The 17,661-nt window shown below is 41.4% G+C and overlaps 1 protein-coding gene across 9 annotated transcripts in view; it reads left to right on the forward strand.

The window, feature by feature from the left end:
* Positions 1–17,661, forward strand: part of ARID1B (AT-rich interaction domain 1B) — a 420,254-nt gene that overhangs the window by 49,307 nt on the left and 353,286 nt on the right. The gene's annotated exons all lie outside the window — the stretch shown is intronic.

Here is a 17,661-nt window from a genome sequence, read left to right on the forward strand (position 1 = left end):
TTAGAACAAAGTGGACAAACACCTGTTTGGTAGTTAGTAGAGGCCAATGGTGTATTTGAAAGATGGATGTGTCATAAATTTGCAACACATTGCATAGATCTAAGCTCTCAAAGGAACTTGGCATTCTAACGCTTCTGACATCAGACTGTCAGATTTTGAACTGTGAGTAGACTAGCTAATGGTGAATATTCAAGTACTTTAAAGGTCTTTTGCATGAGGATAGCATCAACTTTTTAAAATTAAAAAAACTAATTACGTTTATCAAAGAGTTATTTTACTTTTATTTCATACGTTATTTCTTCTGTGTCTTTTGAGAAAGACTTCTGTGTTTTATATGAGAGGATTTGATGTACATCTGTTGTCTTAGATCTTGGTAAACTTTGTGTTTTTACTTAAACTAAAAAGACTTCATGCTTTTAAACAAAGGACCAAGTACTTTTCTCCTTTTTCTCTAGAATCAGATGGAGAAATCTTAAATGACTTTACCTTTTAGCAGTCGTCAGTCTACGATCTTTTGGATACTTGAGAGTATATCCTTGTTTTCTGGGTCACAGGAACATGAGATTTGGAAAAGACGCAGTGAGGTTGACTTGCACTTAGTTACAGGGCATGCCAGAAAGGCTTACATATATAAATTGCCATCCCATGCCTGAAGCCCCCAGGAAGGTGTCAGGCTGGTGATGCCAGCCTGCATTTCCCTGCCCCCAGACCAGGGCGTTTCGTAATGCCGTTGCCGGGTTTCCGTTCCTGGGGTCAACAGTGCTCTCTCAGGAAATTCTTCCCTGCATTTGACAAAAAAATCTCTTGTGGGGGAAAAAATTTAGTATAACCTTTGTTCTCTCTAAAGTGGATGTGGGGAATGATTTATCATCCTGTAAATAGTACATTGCCGTGTAGTAAGTTTTCATTAGTAAGTTGCCTCTGAGCCTTTTCCTTTGTGGGCTATTCAATCTATATTGGCTGTATTGTAATTTCTTGCTTTATTATCTTGAATTTATTTATTTTTTTTTTGTAGAGACAAGAGTCTCACTTTATGGCCCTCGGTAGAGTGCCGTAGCATCATACAGCTCACAGCAACCTCCAACTCCTGGGCTTAAGCGATTCTCTTGCCTCAGCCTCCCGAGTAGCTGGGACTACAGGCGCCCGCCACAATGCCCGGCTATTTTCTGGTTGCAGTTCAGCCGGGGCCGGGTTTGAACCCGCCACCCTCAGTATATGGAGCCGGTGCCTTACCGACCGAGCCACAGGCGCCGCCCTATCTTTAATTTATTATTGAAACTTACTATAATTGTCTTTCCTCTTTACCCTTGCTCCTGCTTGGATGATATTTCATGTGAAGGCCGTGGTGGGGCAGGGGGAGGTTGGTCAGGCTTTGGGTTCCTTAAATGGACCACAGTGTCCGAAGATCTCACTCCTTGATTATTGAAGATTAGCCACTCAGAATTCTAGTAGCCAATTGCATACTTGAATCGTACGCTTAATTTTTTCCCCACGTTATTCCTTTCTTCCTGCAATATTTTGATGCCTAGAGTAAACATCTTTAGTTGAGGCTGCTAATTGTGAGAAGGAGATAACTTGTAAATGATGAAAAGTAAGGTGAGAGTTGTGTGTGTTTTTTTTTTTTTTCCTTTCTTTCTCCCTTGCTTTAGTTTAAGAGCTACTTCACCCTTAGTGAAACAGAAAAGGCCCAGGCATCCTGCTGGCAAAGTCTGTGCTGCACTCTATAGCTGACTTTATTCAGGGGTTAATAGTTCTGTGTGGTGCCCTGGCCACAGGAGAGCGCCTAGTTGAGAGGCCTCAAGAAGTAGGTGCAGAGGTGGTGGTGGTGCTCACTGGTGTGAAACCTGCACCTTCGCTTTCACCAGGTTTCCCTCATATGAAATCAGAAAATCATTTTCAAAGGGTGCTGTTCATAGCAAGCAACTGGGTACTCCTTCATCACTTCTTGGAATGAGTTAGTCTTCCTAGATGTTTAGATGTTGGCTTCGTTTGCAGACCCCAAATGGGAGTCAAACCAGAGGAGAGGGTGTATGAAGAATACCTGCCTAGGAAATATTTTAAAACTATTTTCTTACCCAGATGTGTGAGGCTAAAAGTAGAGGACATGTACAAATACATAGAGTAATCTCAATTTTCTTAGTTACTTGGTTTTATTTAATTTCTGTGACTGTCATACTTCAGAAATCCAATAGCTCTTAGCTTTATTTGAAGAGATAAATTGGTGTAGATGGCGCATCAAATATTTTAGCAATTTTTTAATTACGATTTTAGATTAGCTATTTTACTGCTAACTAAAAGAAATGCCCAATTCTAATTAAGCACAGATCTTCTGATAATGAAAGGAAGATAGTGTATCTCGTATGAAACTGAATATCCCTGCTGCAGGATGGTCAAATGTTCATATTGAGTTAATCAAAGGCAAGGTCTAAATGATTTATATTGCTTGTAATGCAGCCTTGAAATACAGTATCTTGTTTTGAAATTTAAAAGGCTAAAAGTAGTCATTAATGCAGTTTAGATTGTGTGTAACATTTTAAAGGAGACATGTAGCTTTTCTAATACCAAGTCATGCCAATAGTTCTTTATGATTTTGAAGTGGAAACAAGTGAAGATTTTAAGCAAAGGTTATTGGAGCGTATACATTTGTTTTGTTAGCTTTAGTTTGTATTGTTTGGTGAGGAATTGTCAGTGAGTAGCTTTGTTTGCAAATTTTGAATGCTTTTAAATTTGTTCAAAGACAAGGTCCTGGCACTGTGATTGCCTGCTGGTCCTATCCATCTTTTCTTAGGAAGCATGCATGTTATTGGCTGAGCATTGTTGTAGTTGTGGCTAAAGTTCTTCAGGGAAAAAGTTGAAAGGTAATTATGACATTGACTATTTATTGAAGGGACATCACCAGCTAGGCATGACTTTGCTTTGGATGGCTTCCAAAGATTTCTGTGTTTAGTTTGTGAACCTCTAATGAGCTGAATCTAGTTCATTTAATATTGCTCATATATTTCTGCAAAGGATTAAAATGCAGGAATTCAAGTTTGTAAATTGAGTTACCCACTTACCAGCTGAGTGGTAAGTTGTCTTTGGCTCAGGGGTCACAGTTTGATTCCTGGCTTGCATTCCATTCCTGTGTTATGAATTTTAAATTAGTATTTTGTTAGAAAGAACTGCCGTGCTTGTATGAAATTTAACATGGGTAGTATCACTGTTTACTTTTTGTCTCCGAAAGTCAGGAGGAATTGACCACTGAGTGTTTGATTTTAGTATTAACGTGGTGATTTTTGATTTGTATGATGATAGTTTTAGTTTTGAAATATATTCATGACTGGGTCTTTGAAGCATGACGTGGTATCATTTTTGTCTTTAGTAACTTGAACTAGATTTGTGGTCTTTTTCTTGCTGATTCTCCCACATTATCAGGCAAATACAAGGCTAAACAGATTAGTTTTGTATGGTGCCCTAGTAACTAGTCTGCTTGGGTTTTTATTGAGTTGATAGGGGAAATGAATCTTCTGTGCTTCTGTGGAGAAGGTTCTGCTTCCAGGCTCTGTGAATTCACACCTGTTAAAAGACGTACACTGGTTGATTTCGTCTAATAGAGAGCTACAGGGAAGATGTGCGGTTTCCAAGTTGCTAGAATCTGACTCTGAGGTTTTTAGATTTTGTTTTTAAACTTAAGCATACCAAAGTATTCTTTGCTCAGGAATATGAATGAGCAAAGGTTCTGTTTTCTTTTTCTTGTTCTTGGTGATCATAAGTGTACATACAGGCCTTTGCCAACTTGCTTTAGAACAGATTTTCATATAAAAAAGCACCCAGGAGAAATAGTGTATGGGAGCAAAGGTGTTTATTTTGTGTCAAGCAGGTTTCAATTATGTAGTCAGAGATTTTTCCTGATTTTTGGGGTAATTGGATTGATATTTTAACTATTCTTATCTTACTGTATATGTTAGACAATATGATGCCTGTTAGAAGTACAAAACTGGGGAAAAGGGAAGAAAGTAAACGAGAGGCTAAAGTTCATGAGTGCCTTTATAATGGGAAAATATGACATTTTTAGGGTTTTTTTTTTTTTTTTAATAGAGATAGAATCTCACTTTATCGCCCTCGGTAGAGGGCTATGGTGTCATAGCTCACAGCAACCTGCAACTTCTGGGCTTAGGTGATTCTCTTGCCTCAGCCTCCCGAGTACCTGGGACTATAGGCGTCCACCACAATGCCCGGCTATTGTTTTGTTGTAATTTGGCTGGGGCCGGGTTTGAACCCGCCACCCTTGGTATATGGGGCTGGCGCCCCACTCACTGAGCCATAGGTGCTGCCCACGTTTTTAGTTTTTAAAGACACATCTGTGTTGTGAAGACCTTGGTAACAAAAGCGTGGAATATGATCATTGTTTTGAAAGATAAAGTAGCAAAATTAAATAGAAATTAATTATTTTTGATAAGGAGATCCCTCTGAACTTATTTGAAATCCAAGTAAAAACTGAATTAAAAATAGCTTTTCTCAAAGGGTACTTTGAAAGGTAATAGGTATTCTTATTTATTTCTTTATCATTTGCACCCTTTGTTTATGTCTATTTTGCAACATTTTTTTTGAGTAAGATACTTTTCAGAAAAGTAATCAGCATTTTATTAGGTACCATCTTTAATAGCCAGAACACTTCTTCCAATGCAAATGTTTATTTTGGCAGCAGATGTTTCTAAAAAGGAGACAAACATTACAATTGTTTGGCTAAAATCAATGTTTTCTTTGGAGTTATTAAGTAAGCCAGACAATTTCTAGGATTTCCACCTGTGCCACTTTAATATTGTTGGTCTATTCTGGAAAAGTTTGTGTCTTTTAAATGTAATTAATACCATGTTTTGTATTTATATTTATTATAAAATTATTATTATATAAATATACTTATAGGTTGAATAAGAATCTCTGAAAAGTAAGGATGAATGGAGAGAGGTAGACTGGTTAAATAATTAATAATTCCAGAGTTGTTTTTTTATGTATAATGTTTATTTAGGTTCAGTCTCCAAATCCTAAATCATATAGGGCGTAATTTGGGTTTTATCTAAAAAAGAACCCAGTAGTTGAGGAGTATGATGGAGTTTGATAGGATGAGAGGAAGACTTAGCAAAATGGGAAGGAATGGGTGGATGGCTAGTACCTGTTTTACATTCAGACTCTTAGGTTCTGGTGGTCTCTGTGTTCACCTAAAGATACCCACCTGTGTCCGTGTGCACGTGTGTATGCTAACGTGTGACACTGGTATTCTCATATAATGAAATGTGTATATGTATAGTAAATAAAAAACACACTTGTGTATGTATAGATAATGCATATGTGAAGACACAACTAAGTAAAATGAAGGAGAACGTGTTGGCCTGTACCACAGGGAAAGGCCGTGAGATTTCACTGAGTTATTTACAGCATTTTCATGCCTTCATGTTCTGTACTAAGGGACTGGGAGCCAAGCGGCTTTACTTATACACCTGAGCTGTTTGGAGTCCTTTCAGCTGACTGCAGATTTGTATACATAATGGCTTTTGTTGGCCACATTTTGTTTGGTTTCGTCAGTTGTTCTTCAGCAGTGAACGTGAAGGCATTTAAGATTTAACAGCAAAATACATTTATACCTCACATTTCTGCTTCCAAGCAGAGAGCAGATGCTGCTGGCTTTGATGCCAAAGTTCCCTGTAGATGGAGTTTTGTACCAAGAAAATATTTTTGAAAAGATTTATAGATATGGCAGTTTTCATTTGTTCCTTAATATTTAAATTTCTAGAATACTTGCCTGGTTCTATTTACTTTTTATATTGTATTTGGATTTAAATATATTTGAAGCATTCATTGTGACGTTTTTAGTAAAACCTTCATTAGAAGAGATCACATTTGGAGCTAAATACAGATTTTTAAATCTTTAGCCTTTTTTGTGAAAGTGAGACAAGACTAGATTATACTTGAAAGTTTAATGTGAGATATTTTCATTTTTACTTTGGAAAGGTACTTTTGTATTAGGAAGTTTATATGGATAACATTTTTTTTTTTTTTATTGTTGGGGATTCATTGAGGGTACAATAAGCCAGTTACACTGATTGCAATTGTTAGGTAAAGTCCCTCTTGCAATCATGTCTTGCCCCCATAAAGTGTGACACACACCAAGGCCCCACCCACCTCCCTCCTTCCCTCTTTCTGCTTCCCCCCCATAACCTTAATTGTCATTAATTGTCCTCATATCAAGATTGAGTACATAGGATTCATGCTTCTCCATTCTTGTGATGCTTTACTAAGAATAATGTCTTCCACTTCCATCCAGGTTAATTCGAAGGATATAAAGTCTCCATTTTTTTTAATGGCTGAATAGTATTCCATGGTATACATATACCACAGCTTGTTAATCCATTCCTGGGTTGGTGGGCATTTAGGCTGTTTCCACATTTTGGTGATTGTAAATTGAGCTGCAATAAACAGTCTAGTACAAGTGTCCTTATGATAAAAGGATTTTTTTCCTTCTGGGTAGATGCCCAGTAATGGGATTGCAGGATCAAATGGGAGGTCTAGGTTGAGTGCTTTGAGGTTTCTCCATACTTCCTTCCAAAAAGGTTGTACTAGTTTGCAGTCCCAACAGCAGTGTAAAAGTGTTCCCTTCTCTCCACATCCACGCCAGCATCTGCAGTTTTGAGATTTTGAGATGTGGGCCATTCTCACTGGGGTTAGATAATATCTCAGGGTTGTTTTGATTTGCATTTCTCTAATATATAGAGATGATGAACATTTTTTCATGTGTTTGTTAGCCATTCATCTGTCATCTTTAGAGAAAGTTCTATTCATGTCTCTTGCCCATTGATCTATGGGATTGTTGGCTTTTTTCATGTGGATTAATTTGAGTTCTCTATAGATCCTAGTTATCAAGCTTTTGTCTGATTGAAAATATGCAAATATCCTTTCCCATTGTGTAGGTTGTCTCTTTGCTTTGGTTATTGTCTCCTTAGCTGTACAGAAGCTTTTCAGTTTAATGAAGTCCCATTTGTTTATTTTTGTTGTTGTTGCAATTGCCATGGCAGTCTTCTTCATGAAGTCTTTCCCCAGGCCAATATCTTCCAGTGTTTTTCCTATGCTTTCTTGGAGGATTTTTATTGTTTCATGCCTTAAGTTTAAGTCCTTTATCCATCTTGAATCAATTTTTGTGAGTGGGGAAAGGTGTGGGTCCAGTTTCAGTCTTTTACATGTAGACATCCAGTTCTCCCAACACCATTTATTGAATAGGGAGTCTTTCTCCCAAGGTATGTTCTTGTTTGGTTTATCAAAGATTAGGTGGTTGTAAGATGTTAGTTTCATTTCTTGGTTTTCAATTCGATTCCAAGTGTCTATGTCTCTGGATAACATTTTTAAAAGTTGTACATTTACGTTATTCTAGGTATTTTAAGATTATATACAGGGTACAGTGCCTGTTCTCTGCTGGTAGTTTATACTGTTTCATCACATACATAGGAAATCCCCTGTGTATTCTACATATATAAGCTTTCAACCAAAATATTTGTAAGCTTTTCTGTTATATTTTAATTTCTGAGATGTGATATATTTTTATTTTTAAGTTATGTTTTAGGCAGGCTTGGATTTACTTGAGTATATTTTAAATAAGTTTGGCTTATTTGCTGTCACTAAAGAAAGATTAAGTGTCATATTTATGTTAAAATTTTAGCAGTCCAATTAAAGCTAACAGTTGACACCGGTAAAACCAAGCAGCCATATTCCTTTAGTGTTTCTTGAAAAACAAACATTAAACAGCAAAAATAATAAATAAATAAATAAATTGAAAGTTAAAACAGCTTAAGAGGCATGTGTTAGACAAGTGGTTTTCAAACTTTGCTGTATATTGGAATCTCTAGGGTGTATTGAAGACTCCTCACCACTTGGGGCAACCAGGGAGGCCCCCATCAATGAGGACTGACCAGGAAGGCCTCTGTGGTTGTCAGAGCCCCACCGGTGACGGCCAGGCTGTTGGAGTTGGACCACACAGATCACCCACTCTGGGGGTGTGGCAGAGATTCTGGGTCTTGGCCTACCCAGTGAATCAGAAACTCACCACTGATTTAAAGGAATGAAATGGGCTCTAAACCAGGAGGGGGATAGTTTAGTGATGGTGTTAAATCTGCATTGGATATTGGAAAAATCTAGACCTCACTGTGCTCATCTGCCAAATGAGGGGGTGAGAGTGTGAGACCTCCCAGCTTGGACTGTCCTTTTAATGTAGTAGGAAGTTCGTGTCTTTTGATCTCAGTATTAGATTTTAAGTCTTGTCATTTCACCAGTCTTCTGAAATTTATGGGTTGATGTTTGACAAATTGTATTACTATGGCTGCTAATCCAAATTCTTTATAAATGGGAAAGAATTATTTCTTTTTTCTTCAAAGATCAGCAAATTGTTGGAATCAGTGCAATAAATTATTTTCTAATTGTTAATTTTATTATTCATAGAGTGATATGTTCTCAAATAATATATTCCATCTGAACACCTCATGCGTGTGAGGCACGTAGAATGTCATCTGTCCTTTGTGATATGTGGACTTTAAGGTTCCTACTTTACTAGGAATCACAAAAAGAAGCAAAGAAAGAGCCAGTGATTACTTACTCATTTAAGACATTACTACCTTCTAAGTTCTGAGAACAAGTGTATATTGTACAACATTGTGATAAATTGTATAAAATTAAGTCTGAATACAAATAAGTTTCAAGATTTATGTTCTGAGTTATTATTTTCACTCTGTAACCCCCATGAAGGGATTGTATGACTTTTTGTATTTTAAAACAGTTTTTTTCTAAAGGTAAAATTTTTTTTTTATATTAAATTCTTTATGGCAGTTTACTTTCAAATATAACAAATATATTATGTTGTTTACACTTGTAGTTGTGAAAGATAACTTCAAAAGTTGAATCTGAGGTTGTGAATTAAATTAGGATAAGACTTAAGCAGAGGAGCTGAGAAAGGAGGCAGGTGGGAGCACAAGGGAAGGAGATGCTGAGCATAGCCCCGGTGAGGAAGAAGCCGCCTGCTTCCCTCACAGTGGCGTGCGGACACCTCCCCAGAGCCCCAAGAGCAACTGTGCACTTGAATCCAGGTGTTAGAATTTCCTGGATGCTCTAGAACTGAGATCTGAGTGTCGCCAGTGTACAGGTATAATACAAACGAACATCCTTTGCCTATTTAAAAAGTTCCAAACCAAAATTATGGTCATCAGGTAAAGAGCAGGAGTTAACCTAGCTTCTCAATTCTTCAGTAGAAGTGTGTTTATCCAGAAAACAGATTTTGTTCCAGAGTTAGCCAAATTCATTTCCCTTAATTGGTATTGACTCAGGAAGAGCCTATTTTTTTGCTTTTGTGTTTTTGAAAATAATTACCAAACCAACCAGCTAGTGGAATTAGCTCTTCAGGGTTAGTCAAAGGCAAGTATCTAGGTCAAACTCTATAAAACATCAGACATTCAGAAACAAAGTCAGGCTAACATTAATAGCAAAAATGTGCAAAGGTTAGAATTAAAATGGAAAAATGTATTATTACTGAGGTGTCTTAATGGTCCTTGGACAGGAAAACTGGCTGCACTTGGGTAGTTGTCACAGCTGGTCCCAGGAGGGCGAGAGATAATTTCTGATGGAAGGGACTTCAGACTAGGTGCCCACAGAGGAGCCAGGCAGGGCTGGTTTCTCAGCATGAGCCACCGCATGTAGAGAAGGGAAACCTGAAAGTAGGAGCTGAACACTGACAGTGAGGGCTAGCTATGTCTTTATACAAATTCAGTGTCATCGGTATCACTGGAAAGGGTCAGAATAACTGCTGGCCTGTGGGCTCTATAACCTCCGATCCTTCCTTGAAAGGGTTAGACCAGGCGTCCTCAAACTTTTTAAACAGGGGGCCAGGTCATTGTCCCTCAGACGGTTGGAGGGCCGGACTATAGTTTAAAAAAAAACAACTGTGAACAAATTCCTGTGCACACTGCACATTATATTATTTTGAAGTAAAAAAACAAATTGGGAACAAACACAATCATACCGCCTCATGTGGCCCGCGGGCCGCAGTTTGAGGACCCCTGGGTTAGACTAAAAGGAGATTTCGGTTTCCTTTAATTAGTATATTACCATGAAATTTCCAATAAGATTTTTAGATATCCCAATCGTCATTTCCCAGGTGTCTTAAGGTGTTACACTTTTGGATTTTCTCCTCAGTATTCTGAACTAAAAGGAGAAATGTCCTGTGCCATTTGTCAGGGTCATGGAGATGATAGGATCTTATTCCCCAGTAATTGACCAAATTTTGATGGGTGATGTCTTAGAGTCCATTTTCTGTTGCTATAGCAGAATATCACAGAATAGCTTATTTATAAAGAAAATGTAGGAAGTGAAGGCTGGGAAGACTGAGGGAATCTGCTCATCCTCTGGGGAGGGCCTTCTTACTGCTCCATGACGTGGTGGGAGACAGTCCCTGGTGAGGGGTAAGGGTACGGCCAGCTTGGGTCTCTCTCCTTCTTAGGAAGCCCCATCATCAGGGGGGCCCACCCTGATGACTTTAATTCACTTGCTAAGGCTCCACCTTTAGTTCAGGGTTAACTTCCCAACACAACAAAATTTGGGGCATACATTTATACTATAGAAGTTGAGGAGAGGAGGGAAGCCTGGAAATCCTTTCTAGATCAGCTGATCTGGCAGGGAGAGCTCTCTTCTTTCTCCACTGACATCTCTGGCTGAGTTCTCATCTGTTGTTCTTCTATGGCTTCAAAAATAAAAGGAAAGAGTGGTAGCTTGGTAACGTCATTGGCTCTTTGTCTTCATGACATCAGTTGTGTCACGGCACACTTAAAGTAATTCCAAGAAGGATGGTTTTAGGGTGCTTTACTATACATGTTCAGCAGACCATGAAAGTAAGGGAGTTCTGGATGAAGACTGAGGCAGGGGCTCCAGGAGGGATTAAAATCTGATCAGGATTTCCTCTGATCAGGAAATCGCCACTACTGCTGAAAGCCACCAAAAGTTGGAAATGAGCAACTTGCAGTATGCTTACTGCTGACTCAGAATCTGCTCTCATCAGGTGAACTTAAAGAATTTAAGTCACATGAATGTATCCAGTCTGCAAGACAGGCTTGAGTTCTGAGTTTCAAATTGTAGAGGCAGAGCTTTTTGGTTCCTAAGTCTGAGGAGAACAGAGAATTGTTCTGGAGAACAGAGAATTGTTCAAGTTACAAAGCTTGTTGTGTGTAAACATTTCCCTCCCCAGTGTCTTCCCCAGCAGTCTTCCTGCCTCAATAAATGGCAGCTCCATCTGGTTGGTTGCCCAGGACAAAACCCCAGTCACCTTCTTTTTCTCAGGTCTTCAGTTTGTTAGGCAATTCTGTTGATTCCTCCTTCAGATGTGTCCAGAGCTGAGCAGTGGCCACTGCTGTGGCCCTGCCCCGCCGTCACTTGTCCAGGTGATCACAGGAGACTCTGGCTGCACCAGGGTCTGTTTTCAGCACAGCAACCAGAGTGGTCCTTTAGAAGGGTGTAAGTGTGGCTGTGGCTGTCCTTGCTGAGAGTCACCCTAACGCCCATCCCTATACTCTCGTGGCCCTTGCCCAGGACTCCTGAGTTTCCCCTTCCCTGCTGGGAAGGCTCTTGAAAGGTCTTTGTAGGGTCTGCCCCTAAGTAATTGCTCACTCCTAGTCCCTATCCTGTTTCATTTTCTCCAGTTCAGCCCAAGACCCGAGACGCATGTGTGTGCTCACTGACACTCCTGTTAGAACCCAGCCCTGGGTCAGCAGGGGCTGTGTGTGGCCCTGCTGTGGACCCTTCATCTATAGCCGTGCCTGGTACTTCGCAGACATTTTCAAATGAGCGAATGAAAGAATTCTCAGAATTCTCTTGGGCAGTGAAATTCATCCAGCCTGATGCAGAAACAGCTGCTTGTTTAAAGGTGTGTCTGTTGCCTGTGGTTAGCTGGGAGGTGGGCTAGTTCATCCGGGCTCTTGTGCTTCCCAGGAGCCTCAGCCCCTGGTGCTCCATACGAAGCCTGCTATAGCTTTTGGATTCCTGGGGAAGGTTCCGTGCCCAGGAGACCATCTAGCAGAGTGGTTTTCCATCGTCGTCTTCTGTGGTCTCCGATATGCGCCCCATTGAGTAAATCAGGACGACTGCTGCTCTGCTTCGTCCCTCCACATCCTCACACGGAAGCTAACAGGTCAAGTGGGGAGGTGGGTAGAGAGCCAGGAAGGCCGCAGGCTTTCGTGGGCGTGATGGGAGGTGGACGGCCATTTGCCTGTGCATATTGTGGAGACCCCCGAATAGTGAGGATGCCATTTATATAGGAGTGGCACTTTCTTGAAGGGATTTGCTGCCAGGAGGAAGAGAGCTCCTGCTGCATGTGGTGGAGGAGTGGGCCCTGCGGGTGGCTTTGGGCCCTCTGCGGGAAGGGCATGGTCATGTTCGGGTATGCTGGGATCACAGGAGGGGCTCTCGCTGAAGGAAAGCCTCCAGTAGGACATCTTAGTTTTCCCTCGTTGCTAGGTTGGACCTTTGTTCTTGCCAGACCTTATTTTCACGTGCTTTATGGACTGTCACCATTCTGCCTGTGCTGCATGGCAGCCACTTGCCAAAAGCTGAGCTCGTGGCTGCATCTGGAATGAGGGCCACATCCCAGAGGAAAGGAAGGAAGTTTAGGTTGCGTTCCTCCTTTATTCTGGTGAGGATCTATGACAGATGAGAGGCTTTCCCTTTAAGGAAGTGCAGGACTTCAGCGCCTCAGTGGATGGCCGTTGCTGCCCCCCACTGCCTCCATCCTGTGTGTTCTCTTCTCTGGCCCAACTCGTTGATTGTGAAATATGAGAGATTGTCACTGGGTGACAGTAAAAGCAACCTCTGTGCTAGGACGTAGACCAAGTACCTATGTGCGTTTGGAGCTAACCCCTCCCTGCTCCTGTTGATCTCCGTGTTGTGAATTCTAGCAGTGGGCAATGTGTGCGAGGGTGTGCTCTGTGGTCTGCCAGGCACTGCTCAGTCCTCACGGCTCCCCAGGATGGGTGACGCTGCAGAGAACACGAAGGGAACAGAGGTTAGTCGCCCTCTTGGAATTTCCATGCCTACTGAGCGCCCAGGATGTCTGCTCCTTAGCACTTTGGCTCTGGGCCCGTGCTGGCACTGTTTTATGATTCTGGTAAAACTGGAATCCTTCTCATCCTTGACAGGATAATTCAGTCGAGTTTTTAAATAATATAATTAAGGTGGCCTCATTTTGACTTTGAATATTAGTTTCATGGAAAGTCCTCTGTGACCCATAACAAGTTGAAAATTGAATGTTACCTACTACGTCTATCATGCTTAGAGGAATTTTTTTGATGCAAAATTCCCATAACATCAAATTAACCATTTAAAAGTGTACAGTTCACTGATATGTAATACATTCATCGGTTGTGCACACATCATCTCTGTGTAGTGCCAGCACCTTTTCATCACTGTCCGAGGAGACCCCGTAGCAGTCATTCTCTGCTGCTCCCTCCTCCCACCCCGGCCACTCCTAACCTGCTTTCGACCTCTGACTTACTTATTCTGGGGGTTTCAGGCAAATAGAATTGTTTAGTCCGTGATCTTTTGTGTCTGGCTGTTTTCACTTAAGATTTCTTGCCGTGTGGTGTGTATCTGTATTTCATTCCTTTTTATGGCCAAATCATATTCCATTGGAATGGATGTGTTGTATTTTATCTGTTTATTCATTGATGGATATTTGAGCTGTCTCCACCTTTTACCTATTATGAATAGTGCTGTTATGAACATTTGGGTACAGATAATTTGTTTGAACACTTTCTTTTCTTTTATAAAAATTTCAGAATATTATGTGAGTATAAACTTTGGGTTGCGTATAATCCTCTTGTGCCATTCGGGTCAGAGAAACGTGTGCGGTACATGCGGACGGGGTGCATTGTGCCTGTTAGATGTGAATTTACCCGTCCCCACCCTCCTGCTCGATTTCCATAGAGTTTTATTTCCATGTATGTGAATAGTTTAAATTCTTTTGGGTATTAACAGCAAAATTGCTGGATCACGTGGTAATTTCATGTTTAATTTTTTAAGGAACTGCCAGACTCTTTTCCACAGTGGCTGTACCATTTTACAGTAGAAACATAGGATTTTATGACTGGTCTGTTGTTTACTGAGACTCTTATGTGCCAGAGCATCTTGCTAAGTCCTTTCTATATATCATTTCATATAATTCTCACCAAATCCATGATGCAAATAAAATTCCTTTGCCTCTGGGGAAACTGAGGTAGCTTGCTGAAGGCCACCTGACCTGTAAGTGGAGAATCCTCCTTCTCTAGCAAGCAACACAGCCCTAGAGACTCTCCGGCCTAGCGTTTCTCAGGGCGTGTGACACATTCCATGGGTGTTGGGCAAGGTCATCTTGGGTGGCTCGTAGCCGCAGCGTGACCCAGCGTGGAATCAGAATAAGAAGTACGCCGTGGCACCCTGCCAGTGCCTCTCCCGCCCGCCTTCTCTCACAGAGCAGGCCGCATCTGGGCATCGTGCTGTGTCGTCTCCATTCGTTGTGATCATCTTCTACTGCTTTTCAATTTATGGTAGTACACAAAGTTTTCTTTTAAAATATAAGTATTTGAATTAAAAAAGTGATACACTTTAAAGAAAAATAGTCTGTCTGGAAGCAGGGTTCACTCACGGTCAGCTAAACTCAGCACATAGGTATATACGGCCTGTCCTGCACTGGTCCCTGGGGAGTGTCCAAGTATCACAGCTAGGGCTTTGTTCCCCAGGCCCTTGGAGGAGGCTCTGCAGAGAGACGCTGTGTAGCGCGTGCCGTGCAGCCTTTACCCGGTGCTGTGGCAACCCAGAAGGAATAAGGGATCTAGGGAGGGTTAGGCTGTGTATGTGAATCCAGACTGATCCTAATTATGACAGGTCCCTACTGAAGATGTTTTGCATTCACATAAATACCATTATCTCACACATCCATTTTATTGGCTGTTGGTTTTGTCTCTTGAATTGATGGATATTATTAAGGTCTTCGCTGGTTTATTCACTTAGTTGTCCTCAAACATTGATTGATAACGCTAGGTGAGTTCACTCAAGGTACACTCAGGGAAATGAAGCACATTTAGGTGCTTAGCGGGGTCTGTGCAGGGTTAAGGTGTGTAGACCGTGGTCTGGGAACAACCAAAGCTGCATGGGGTGGGGCACAGGTGCCCAGAGACTAGACCTTGTGGTAGGAATTTGCTGGGTCTAGGGAGAGGAGAATATTCGTGGGGGAAGGAGGGAGCTTTTCAAGTGCAATTAGTTTCTAAAGAGGTCTTTGTGAATTTTACAGAATTTTTCACATTTTATATTTACACAGGATTATGGGCATAGACTCTAGTTCCCCTTCTTTGTTTTTAAATTTTCCTTTCATCTTTGCTCTATTTTGATGCTTTGATGGATAAGTTCAGAAAGCCAAAGTTCTGCTGCTTAAAGGCTGACTGGATCTTGTTTGGCAAAAAAAAAAAAACAAAAAACAAAACAGGCGGCGCCTGTGGCTCAGTCGGTAGGGCGCCGGCCCCATATACCGAGGGTTGCGGGTTCAAACCCGGCCCTGGCTGAACTGCAACCAAAAAATAGCCGGGCGTTGTGGCGGGCGCCTGTAGTCCCAGCTACTCGGGAGGCTGAGGCAAGAGAATCGCTTAAGCCCAGGAGTTGGAGGTTGCTGTGAGCTGTGTGAGGCCACGGCACTCTACCAAGGGCCATAAAGTAAGACTCTGTCTCTACAAAAAAAAAAAAAAAAACAACAAAAAACTGTCTCTCCTTAGTTGGAGCCTGCCCGTGGGCTTCCGGAGTAGAGAGAATTCCTACCCTGTCTTTGTATCAAGAGGGAACAGAAGTGAAGTGTCTCTGTAAACATTGCTTTTAATGAGTAAAACTCTTAAAAATGGTGTATGGTTTCTATTATCCTCAGATTATGCAAAACTGTGCCTACATTAGGCAATTAGGTTTATATACAAAGAATTAGTATTAATATTTGACTTTGCAGTCTATTTTGCTGATGAGTTTTGCTTTTAGAAATAGGGGCCTGCCAAAAATTTAATATGTCAGACATGTAATCAGTGCCCTGAACTTTTATTTTCATGTGTTTAGCTAGGTGAATGATACGGACATAAATAAAGAAACTAAACTTTACTTCCCTGACCTGTATTTCCTTCCCCCCTCTGTCATCTTTTAATAGCATAACTCGTGGTTGAATCTCCATTCATTGTTTATACTCACGTGACTGTACAATCACTGCAGTTGCGTCTTGAACATTTTTCCTAACGTTCCACTTGCTGTTATCCTGGAGTTGATAATTGCCTCATTGTTTTACATGTGTCCACCATTTTATCCTTCAGCTCTGATGGAACTGTGCACTTCCGCTCAATATGGTGGAACCCATCAGTTAATAAACCTGTAATGAGAGGCAGCGCCTGTGGCTCAGTGGGTAGGGCACTGGCCCTATATACCGAGGGTGGCGGTTTTGAACCCAGCCCCAGCCAAACTGCAACAGGAATAGCTGGGTGTTGTGGCGGGCACCTGTAGTCCCAGCTATTTAGGAAGCTGAGGCAAGAGAATTTCCTAAGTCCAAGAGCTGGAGGTTGCTATGAGCTGTGACGGCATGGCACTCTACCAAGGGCGATAAAGTGAGACTCTGTTTCTTAAAAATAAATAAATAAATAAAACTGTAATGAGCGTTTTTCATCTTCATGGATGACCATCATCTTCTGAATAACCTTTCTGTGTTTGGAGAAATGTTCACATTTCAAAGCTCAGCCTCCATAATTTGTAATTTAGAACTCAAATTCACAGCCTCTCTTGTAGTTTGGTGCATTCAGGTGACTTAAATTCGTTTATTAGAACCAACCACAAGTGGACTTTGATTTTTTTTTTTGAGATAGGGTCTCAAGCTGTCGCCCTGGGTAGAGTGCTATAGCATCACACCTCACAGCAACCTCAAGCTCTTGGGCTTAAGCAATTATCTTGCCTTAGTACCTGGAACTACTGGTGCCCACCACAACACCTGGGTATTTTTTGGTTGCAGTTGTCATTGTTGCTTAGCAGACCTGGGCTGGATTCGAACCCGCCACCCTAGATATATGTGGCCAGTGCCCTGCTGACTGAGCTACAGGGGCTGCCTGGAGTTTGATTTTGAAGTAAGCATTCTGCGTGTTTCTTCTTTGCAGTTTTCTGCAGCTTTCAGTAGCAGTGGCGATTTCTTGGTCAGAGCTGGAATCCCTGTCTGGAGCCCTTGCCTCACTTCTACTTTACCGTGTGTGTGTGTGTGTGTGTGTGTGTGTGTGTGTGTGTGTGTGTGTGTGTGTGTGTGTGTGTGTGTGTGTGTGTGTGTGTGTGTGTGTGTGTGTGTGTGTGTGTGTGTGTGTGTGTGTGTGTGTGTGTGTGTGTGTGTGTGTGTGTGTGTGTGTGTGTGTGTGTGTGTGTGTGTGTGTGTGTGTGTGTGTGTGTGTGTGTGTGTGTGTGTCTGGAGCCCTTGCCTCACTTCTACTTTACCGTGTGTGTGTGTGTGTGTGTGTGTGTGTGTCTCTTAACTGCCATTCTTGGAATCACTTGGGTCTCAGACCCCATGTCTTCCATCTTTATGTAGCCCTCTTTGGGGAGGGCACATTGTCCAGTAGCATCTTCGGGAGG

This window comes from Nycticebus coucang, chromosome 5 (assembly GCF_027406575.1).
Source record: "Nycticebus coucang isolate mNycCou1 chromosome 5, mNycCou1.pri, whole genome shotgun sequence".
NCBI lineage: Eukaryota > Metazoa > Chordata > Mammalia > Primates > Lorisidae > Nycticebus > Nycticebus coucang.